This window comes from Carassius carassius, chromosome 40, assembly GCF_963082965.1.
Source record: "Carassius carassius chromosome 40, fCarCar2.1, whole genome shotgun sequence".
NCBI lineage: Eukaryota > Metazoa > Chordata > Actinopteri > Cypriniformes > Cyprinidae > Carassius > Carassius carassius.
In genome coordinates, this window is record NC_081794.1 from 13,442,554 (window position 1) to 13,452,538 (window position 9,985).

The 9,985-nt window shown below is 35.0% G+C and overlaps 1 long non-coding RNA gene across 1 annotated transcript; it reads left to right on the forward strand.

The window, feature by feature from the left end:
• The first annotated feature begins 279 nt into the window (after positions 1-279).
• On the forward strand, positions 280-4,632 carry LOC132122148 (uncharacterized). Its single transcript, XR_009426345.1, has 3 exons — positions 280-1,243; positions 2,970-3,302; positions 3,976-4,632. It is a non-coding gene; the product is annotated as an uncharacterized LOC132122148 (long non-coding RNA).
• The last annotated feature ends 5,353 nt before the right edge of the window (positions 4,633-9,985 follow it).

Consider the following 9,985-nt stretch of genomic DNA (forward strand, 5'->3'; position numbering starts at 1 on the left):
TAATAATGTTAAAGCTTTTGCACAAAAAATAAATAAATGAAATAAAAATAAAGAATAAATTTGTGGGAAAATTATTATTTTGAACGCTCATTCTGAACCTCTCTAAAATTACCTGTTTTTAAGGGGCGTGTTCTTTAAGGCTTCTCAGTAATCAGCCGCTGTTATGATTGGCTAACGTCATTGCATAGGAAACAGTATCAGCGCCACCTCCCTATTGCACCTGTGTTTTGACAACATAATCAAAATAAAATGATCATTTCCAGACAAAACATTATTGTAGATCCTTTACTTACGATTTGTGATGCAGCTGCAGTCAGATCTAGTATTGTCTAAAAGTCTGGAATTCATGGCAGCATCCACTGGCAAAGGCCCACCCATGAGGCCGTTTAAAGACATGTCAAACAACCAATCATAGTTCGTTTCGTTCATCGTCAAGTTTTAGGGTGTGGAAATGTCACCACAATAACAGACCGGTGTGTAAATCCCTCGGACGTATTTTAAAGATTCTATGCCGCAAACTTTAAATATTTAACATATTTTGAAAATCCAGCATTAAGTTGATCCTGATAATCGCTCGTCGTCACAGTTGTAAACACGGTGGCTTTCTTCTTTCTTGAAGGGGGTTTGCTGCCATGGTATCTTTGTTTCTATGCGGAATGTTAAAGAATGCTACACACACTTCTCACGGAAATCCTGTAGAATTCAACCAATCCAATGACAACTTCAACAATCCTGAAGTATTTCCACTTTTGTGTCCCATATGCATCAGACGTTCAACGGTCCATGGGTGTGACGCCTGAGGCTGAGACTAGATCTAGTACCACTTCATCTTTCAACAAATGTTTTTTGTTAACTCTCCATGACACTGCATGTGCCTTGTTTCCAAAACAACATGCACACAATCCGGGATGCCATTGAAATTAAACTATCCACTTGTTCCTTACGCTGGGATCCTTCTGATATCTGTACAGAGACATGAACGAGCTTTTAAACCAAATGTGTCAAAGTGAACGTTCTTATATATACAAACTGAATTGAAACCATATTTTTTTGTGATACTGTGGTTTTTCTGGAACATTCTCAGTCATAAGTGTGCAAATGTAGCATTAATTATCCAGCATTATATTGTATGATATACTTTCTGTGACAGATGAAATTCAAGCTCCAATCCAAGGGCTCTACGTTCTCCCCATTTCTGCAGAAACTATTTCTCCTATCACTGCTCTTCAAGAGGAAAAAACAGGTGAAATAATAATGTTGCTAATGTAATCTTGTATTATATATGTTCCAATCCAATATATTCTCTATATTTGTCTTAAAGAAAACACAGGTAAATTAATATAGGTAGGCTGCAAACGTAACAGTAAAGGATTAGTTCACTTTCAAATGAAAATTTCCAGATAATTTACTCACCACTATGTCATCCAAAATGTTTACTTCTTTCTTTCTTCAGTCAAAAAGAAATTAAGGTTTTTGATGAAAACATTCCAGGATTATTCTCCTTATAGTGGACTTCAATGGCTACCAAATGGTTGAAGGTTAAAATTACAGTTTCAGTGCAGCTTCAAAGGGCTCTACATGATACCAGATGAGGAATACGGGTCTTATCTAGTGAAACTATCGGTCTTTAAAAAAAAAAAAAAAAAAAAAAAAGGGTATATGCTTAGAAATGCTTTATAGTAATTACAGAAATGCTTGTGTTGCCCTGCTCTGTGATGCATCTCCATGACTTCACATAATACGTAATCCTTGAAAAATTGAAAATTTAATTTAATTAAATTGAAAAGCTAATGCTTCACATGGCGGAAGTACCGACTCAGTCAGTGTTTCCAAATGTGGAGAAAGAGGAATGTTCAAAAGTTGTTGTATGTTCAATGACACGTTCAAATTTTTTGACTTGGTCTTTGCATGTTTCGACTCAGTACTTCCTAGGGCTGTGCAAAAAATCGAATGCGATTTTCATGCACATCTCATCAGTAAAGACGCTCCTGTAATTAGAAGTATATCTCCAGCACGTGCGTTCGGATCAGGGTTGCCAGGTTTTCACAACAAATCCTGCCCAGTTGCTTCTCAAAACTAGTCCAAAACTAGCCCAATCGCGCTTCCAGAAGGTTCCCCGGTAAAAAAATTGCTTCCCGGGGTTAAAATATACGTTTTTTTAGCAGGGTTGCCTTGGTAAAATTCGCATTTTAGGGGACAAATATCACGTTATTTGTATTGGGGTCACTTTGACCTGCGGACATGAAAAACAACCACAGACTTGGCAACACCGGTTGGCATTTACTACACCGAGCCGTAATTCACTGACAATCTTCACAAAATCAATGTTAGAATCGCAGGCGATTCTTTGTCAATTTTGAAAACGATTTTGTGTTAGTTGTCGGTAGACTACGGCTCTGTGTAGTAACTGCCACTCCACCTGAACCAGTGTTGCCAAGTCTGCGATTGTTTTTCATGTCCGCGATTTGAAGCAACCCCAATACCAATAACGTGATATTTAGCCCCTTTATATTTATATTTTAACCCTGGGAAGCAATTTTTATCGGGGAACCTCCCGGAAACGCGATTGGGCTAGTTTTGGACTAGTTTTAACAAGCAACTGGGAAGGATTTGATTTGAAAACCTGGCAACCCTGATCTGACCAATCGTTACCAATTACCAATCGTTTTGCTAGATAATACCCTTATTCCTCGACTTGTACTGAAACTGTAATTTTGACCGTTCAACTGTTCGGTAGCTGTTGAAGTCCACTATAATGAGAATAATCCTGGAATGTTTTCACCAAAAACCTTAATTTCTTTTCGACAGAAGAAAGAAAGACAAACACCTTGGATACTATGGGAGTAAATAATCAAGAAATTTTAGTTTGAAAGTGAACTAAACCTTTTAATTATCTTGTATAATATACTCTTCAAACCAAATGGAAAAGCTCCAATCCAAAAGACGACGACTTTATATATCTTTTACAGAGACAATTTCTCCTACCATTGCTCAGCAAGAGGACAACACGGGTAAAATAACAGTTTGTTACATACATGGCACATATTTACAACTTGACAAGTTGCGGGGCAAAAACCATTGACAAATGTCCAGGTTTGATCACTATAGAACTGATATATGTTGAATGAATAAACAAAATGAATGTGTTTCGCCTTCCCAGAGACAGTAGTAAGCTTGGACGATGTCACCATGTCCCCTGCAAAAGTAAAATGCCCTTCTTGCCAGAAGATTGTCAGAACTGAGATCTACTATAAACTAGGCAGCAATGCCTTTCTCTTTTGCTGTCTCTTATCTGTGGTAGGGTAAGTACTCTGTAGTGAATAATCAATAATTACACAAGCAAAAGTGCTGTTGTTCCAAATATTGCAAGTAATCACGGCCGTGCTGATATTCAGACCAACAGGACAACTGCAAGTGTAATATTGCTTTTATACAACTGTAAACAAGAAGTTAACAATTAACTTTTTAACCAGAGTATTGCTGAAAACATACAGTTTGATGAAACCTAATTACACATTGTGCATCTATCAGCAACGCTTTCCAGAATATCTGAATGTTATTATACAAATCGAGTGAATGATTCAATGACTCGCTTGTAAAAATAGGAATTGCTTTCTCAAAAACAAACATTTTGTAATCATTTACACACTCTCATGTCATTCCAAACCTGTATGAGTTTCTTGTGTTTAAAGAATGTGGGTATCCAAACAGTTTTGGGGACGGTTGGATTAAATGAACAACAAAAAACAGACACACTTCTCTCTAAAGAAAGTCACGGAAGCTTATAAAGACATGAGAGTGAATAAGTGAGAAAAATTCTGGCTAACTATTCCTTTTATCAGTGCTTTGAACAAAAAGCTCCATTGATACACTCAGCTAATCAGATTCGAGAACCAGAACTATTGTATTATTGGTCACATGTACATGTTGTATTGAGTTTGCATTAACATTGCCCTTCTTTTGTTTCTGGGGCAGGTGCCTGGCCGGATGTTGCCTGGTCCCCTTTTGTATGAATCGCTTCAAAGATGTCACCCACAAGTGTCCATCCTGTCACAAAGATATATGTTCAGTAAACAGAATTTGAAGCAAAGAGTAATACAGTTATTGATCTGTAATAACACACCTGTGGAAACCTCCAGATGAGCTTAAAGCTGAGCACAGGTGTCAGGCCTGGATTTTTGTCTCTGTGTTGGGGAAGTCATGTAGGTTTGATATGTGGTGAAACTACTGTACAAATGAATTCAACTATAGTCAAGTTAAGCAAATAATAATTGACTAAGACTAAGAGGATCTACTGTGCTACATTAATATTGTGCAAATGGCCACTAGTCCAGCAGTGTATCAACCATTTCCAATATGTCTTTAGGGTGATAGAATCATAGTCAAGACTAGTGGTTGTAGAAGTAAACAAATCATGTACCTCTGGCTCATTCTGAATCAGATTTGACCAAATCAGTGGTTTAGACTAACTCCGTACACTCCTGCATTTGGATCAATTGAATTTTATTTCTTTGTTTCACAATTTCTAAAATGTAGTGCAGTACATGTACGTTCCTCCAAAATGGAGGAATAGTACTTATAGTAGGCTTATTATATTACATATATACAACTATAAGTACTATTTTTCATATATATTATATGTAGTAAAAAATAATAACAATTTGCTGCAGTCATGACCAATGTGAACACAGTAACAATGATTTGGATAACAATCCAAGCCATTGAAACAAAAGATGTTTATCAATTCAACATCTTATATAACAGTGTAATTAAACCGGATATCCAAATTGATATAACCAAGTTTGAGTGACATTTGTGATTCTATAAATACTAGTTTGCATTCATCTAATAGTCATGGAAATGAGCCTGGAGAACTGTTTGTAGGAAGAATACTGTATCAAATGTCACTATGAAAACAATGGATTGTTTTTGTATTTGAAACCTTTCTAAATATTGAGAGTATAAAAACAACAGTTACAGCATCTCTTATGACAACAATAAACAAAGAGACAAGTTTTGCATGTCATTCCTCTGGTATATTTAAGAGACTAAAACATCCTCTAAAACAGTATTTTCACAATACATCAGATTTCACTGATACGTGATGGCATATACATAATCGTATCTTCAAAATTATTCACAAAATAGAGCTCATGGATGCGCCAAACATGTATAAAAATATATATTACATCCATTAAAATATATACACAATGTGCAAAACATATGGTATGGTATGAAATAAATGATGATTGAGCTCCCGCTTTGGATCACGTTCGTAGGAGGCAGTAAGTATCGCCCAGTGTCTTCACCACTGATACATAATATACATCAATATTTGATAAAGAGCATGACATCTAGATGAGTGCAGCAGACGATGCTGAAAACAAGGAACTAGGAATCCTAAATCTATACCAGAGCAAGAGCTGAGATTTGACTAAATGGCAAAAACGCAAGCCACGGGTTTCTAGAGCTCAGCCAGAATAGGCCCCCATGCAAATTAGATGACGTATAACTGAAATGATGCTCTGATATCTGATCTCCTGCATCTACTGTATACAGTACAGCACTGTATATAAAATGCAAGTTATTGCTTTACTCTCCAACAGAGAATGGGACTTATATATTGACTCCAAATGCAAATTTAATGCAGATCTTTCAACAGAAAAATCCTCAACCACCTACAATACCATTCAACAATTTTGACTATTTAAATTTTTTTTGAAAATCTATTATTCTCACTAAGGCTGCATTACAATACAATTATTACAATTTAAAGCAACTGCATGTGGTTTTGTGTATTTTGTGTACTTTGCAATTAGTGGAAAGTGAGTGGAAGTCCCTGTCATAAATATATCACTGTTGTTGTTACAGTGGATGGCAGTACACATGCATTTGTTGCTGCCGTAAAACAATCTGCCCTTTTGCAGAATTTTTTGTACCTGCTCACCAAACATACAGCGCGGGAAAGAAACAGAAGCCATTCGCCTTAATAGAAGTCAGTATATCATCAAAAATGATTTTGAAACGGACATTTCAAGATAAAAAGCCTTTATTTAATAGAAAACATTTAGTTTAAAGCATGTAGTTTAAAATGTCATTTATTCCTGTAATGGCCAAGCGAAATTTCCAGCTGTCAACTTTAATTTTCAGTGTCAAATGATCTTTCAGAAATCATTTTAATATGCTGATTTGGCGCTCAAGAAATATTTACGATTATCAATATTGAAAACTGTTAATATTTTTGTGGAAACCGTTTTTTTTGATAATTAGAAAGATTAAAATGAACTCAATATCTTCTAAATATAAATGGTTTCTAACATATAAATGTCTAAACTGTCACTTTAAATAAAGTTAAGGTTTCCTTTCTGAATAAAAATATAATTTTTAACCTTACTGACCCCAAACTTTTGAACGTTACTGTATGTTTCTCCAATGAACACCTAAACACAAGAGAGAACCTACCAAAGTCAGTCTACCACATTCGTTCTCCTCTACTTGTTTGTCAGAGTAATAGTTTAGCTGTACGTAAAATATTGCACCAAGCTGCATTATATTCCATTATATTCCAAAGCTACACATAGCAGTGAAATATTCTACTAGTATTTGGCATTTTTTTCTTTCCTGGAGAGGCCACAATTTGGACAGTATGCAGAACGAACAGTACAATGCCTTAAAAACAGAGCCGATGAGCAAAGTTACTCATTGGACTTGTGAGCGGATGAAACACATGTAACACTGAAGCACTAAAGGTTCTCTTTAATAAAGGCTAATCTGTAAAGGTGCTTTGACGCTGTGTTCTTGATCTAACTGTGATGAGCAGGAAAGTGCTGTACATCTTGTACAAATAATGTACGTCCCTTTGGATCAAACAAAACTTGCTTTACATAATCTGAAAGACATGAGTTCAAAGCCAGTCAATGCTTACTGCCTCACTGAAAAGAAAGGTGTCACATCAGAGCAGTATATATATATATATATATATATATATATATATATATATATAAAATCCATGACGTGGATAACAACATTAAATCATGAAAGAAAAGCACAGAAAGGGCTAAACAGAAGGAAAAGCAACAAAAGGATGTTTCTCTGAAAGACATCACATCAATATGATTATTCACATGCTGCCAAGATATTAGGAAATATATATAATGTTGTTCATTTGGATGGTCTGTAGCAATTTCAAACAGTATAACGCGAACATAAATGCAGGAAAACAGACAAGAGACGCTCAGCCATACAAACACAAGCACTCACATGCAAATATTTAGTATAGGAACCTGACAAAATAGGCCTATTAAAAATTTCTGAACTACTAAAGCAGACAAATCTGGATTAATTTGTTCTCCGATTCCCTCAACAAACGAATTATTAGCTGCCAGCGACATTTATCATGCAGTAAAGTCATCAGTTACAACTTCAACTGTCCAGTTTGCTTTTGAAACCACAGAGTTTTGCATTTTCAGAATTATATTTACTTGAGGAATAAATAGTACAAAGATGTCATGTGTTCATACGTAATATATAGAGATCACTGTATTTGTTGCTTCATTTACATGATTTTTTCCCCCCATGGTATTAGAAATACACAAATAGGAACCTAAATTTAGCAACCACTGTGCGAACCAAACTGGGAAAAATGTGAGGAAAAAACTGGAACTTCCTTACAGTATGACGCACCGAAAACATTCCACTGAAGCAGTGGTGGACGAAGTACACAAATCAAGTACTTGAGTAAAAGTACATATACATATAATAAAATATTACTCCAGTAAGAGTAAAAGTACTCCTTTTTCAATTTTACTCAAGTGGAAGTACAAAAGTACTCGATTTTTTATGTACTTAAGTAAAAAAGTACTGAAATTTTATATAGGCTACTTAATTAAATTTTATATTCGCACATATTTTTAATAATCCTACTGCTCAAAATACCTGTGATTTTTTCCAAAATAACAACTATATGGAGTCAAGATATATTTTTGTTGTTGATATGGACTACGCTGATGAGAGTGATGTTAACTGTGAAAGCTTACACTGTGATGTACATGAGAGAAAACAGAGATGACCATTTGATTTTCACCAGTAAGAACAAAGTATTTTAAAGTTTGTTGTTTTACAGAACATCACAGTTAGGACTATATATGACATGATAATAAGGCCTGAAGTTAGGAAGAACATTTTAAAGGAAAATAATCATAATTCATAATCAGCCCCCCCCCCCCCCCCTCACATAGAGGCTTTCAAGAGCTGGTGTGAATAAATATAGATTTAAGCTCAAAGAGACGGGATAGTCTGCACATGATTTGATATTTTATTCGGACCAGAATACAGCGAGATGAACATCACAGAGCGCTGAACTCTCCTGCAGTGTGTGTTTAATTCATACTCGAAGCCTGAGGGCGCTCTCACGCAGAAAATCATATCAGGAAATTCCTAATATGGGCAAAAGCGTCCAACTATCGCTGTATGAAAGCAGTTTTTACACAGAAAAAAAGGCCAGAAACTTTTGGAAACACGAAGACATTAAACATACGATTGCAATAATATATGGTTTTTCAAGTCATCTTCAGCAGGTGATAAATAAAGTATGAACAATGCAGTGCTAATTGACAAAAACATTTTGTAGTATATAAACAAATCATTATTATTTGTTATTGTCCAGCAGGTATAGATTTCTAAGCCAATTAAAAGTTAGAAATTTGAGAAAAATTTAAGTTGCCTATTGTATCCACTACCAGTCAACAGTTTTTGAACAGTAAGCTTGTTAATATTTTTTAAAGAAGTCTCTTCTGTTCACCAAGTCTGCATTTATTTGATTTAAAGTACAGCAAAACAGAAAAATTGTGAAATATTTTTACTAACCTATTTATATTAACTGTTTTTATTTGGATATATTTCAAAATGTAATTTGTTGAAATTTCAAAGCTGAATTTTAAGCATCAATATTCCAGTCAGACAATCCTTCAGAAATAATACAAAAAAAAAAAAGGTTTCTTTGATGAATAGAAAGTTCAGAAGAACAGCATTTATTTTGAAATAGAAATCTGGAATAATCTGAAATAGAAAATTATGTCTTTATCATCACTTTTGATCAATTTAAAGTGAAGTGACGTGACATACAGCCAAGTATGGTGACCCATACTCAGAATTCGTGCACTGTATTTAACCCATCCAAAGTGCACACAAACAGCAGTGAACACACACACACCGAGAACACACACCCGGAGCAGTGGGCATCATTTATGCTGCGGCGCCCGGGGAGCAGTTGGGGGTTCGGTGTCTTGCTCAAGAGAACCTTAGTCATGGTGTTGCCGGCCTGAGACTCGAACCCACAAAAGAGTCCTTGCTAAGTAGAAGTGTTCATTTCTATAATTTATTTTCCAAAAAACAAAAATTATATTGACTGTAAGCTTTTGAATGATATATAGTGTACAATGTTGCAAAAGCTTTTTATTTCACATAAATGCTAATTTTTGGATCCTTATATTCATCAAAGAATACTGAAAAAAATACTCATGTTTTAAATATTGATAATCAGCAAATCAGCATATTAGAATGATTTCTGAAGGATGTGACACTAAAGACTGGAGTAATGATGCTGAAAATACAGCTTTGATCACAGGAATAAATTACAATTTAAAATACATTCAAATAGGGAAAAAAGTTATTTCAAATATAAAAATATTTCACAATATTACTGTTTTTTGCTGTACTTTGGATCAAATAAATGCAGGCTTGGTGAGCAGAAGATACTTCTTTAAAAACATAAAAAATATTACTGTTCAAAAACTTGATTGGTAAGCTATATAGACTAAATAAATGTTATATAGCCTACATATATGGCCTATATATATATATATAATTTCTGTCCCCCTCACTTCTGAAAAGATGGCTACGCCCTCCGATTTTTTCCTTCTCAAACCTTGTCTGTGGTGTAAAAACACCCCTGGCCAAACAGGGTGCATCTCTTCCCACTTTGATA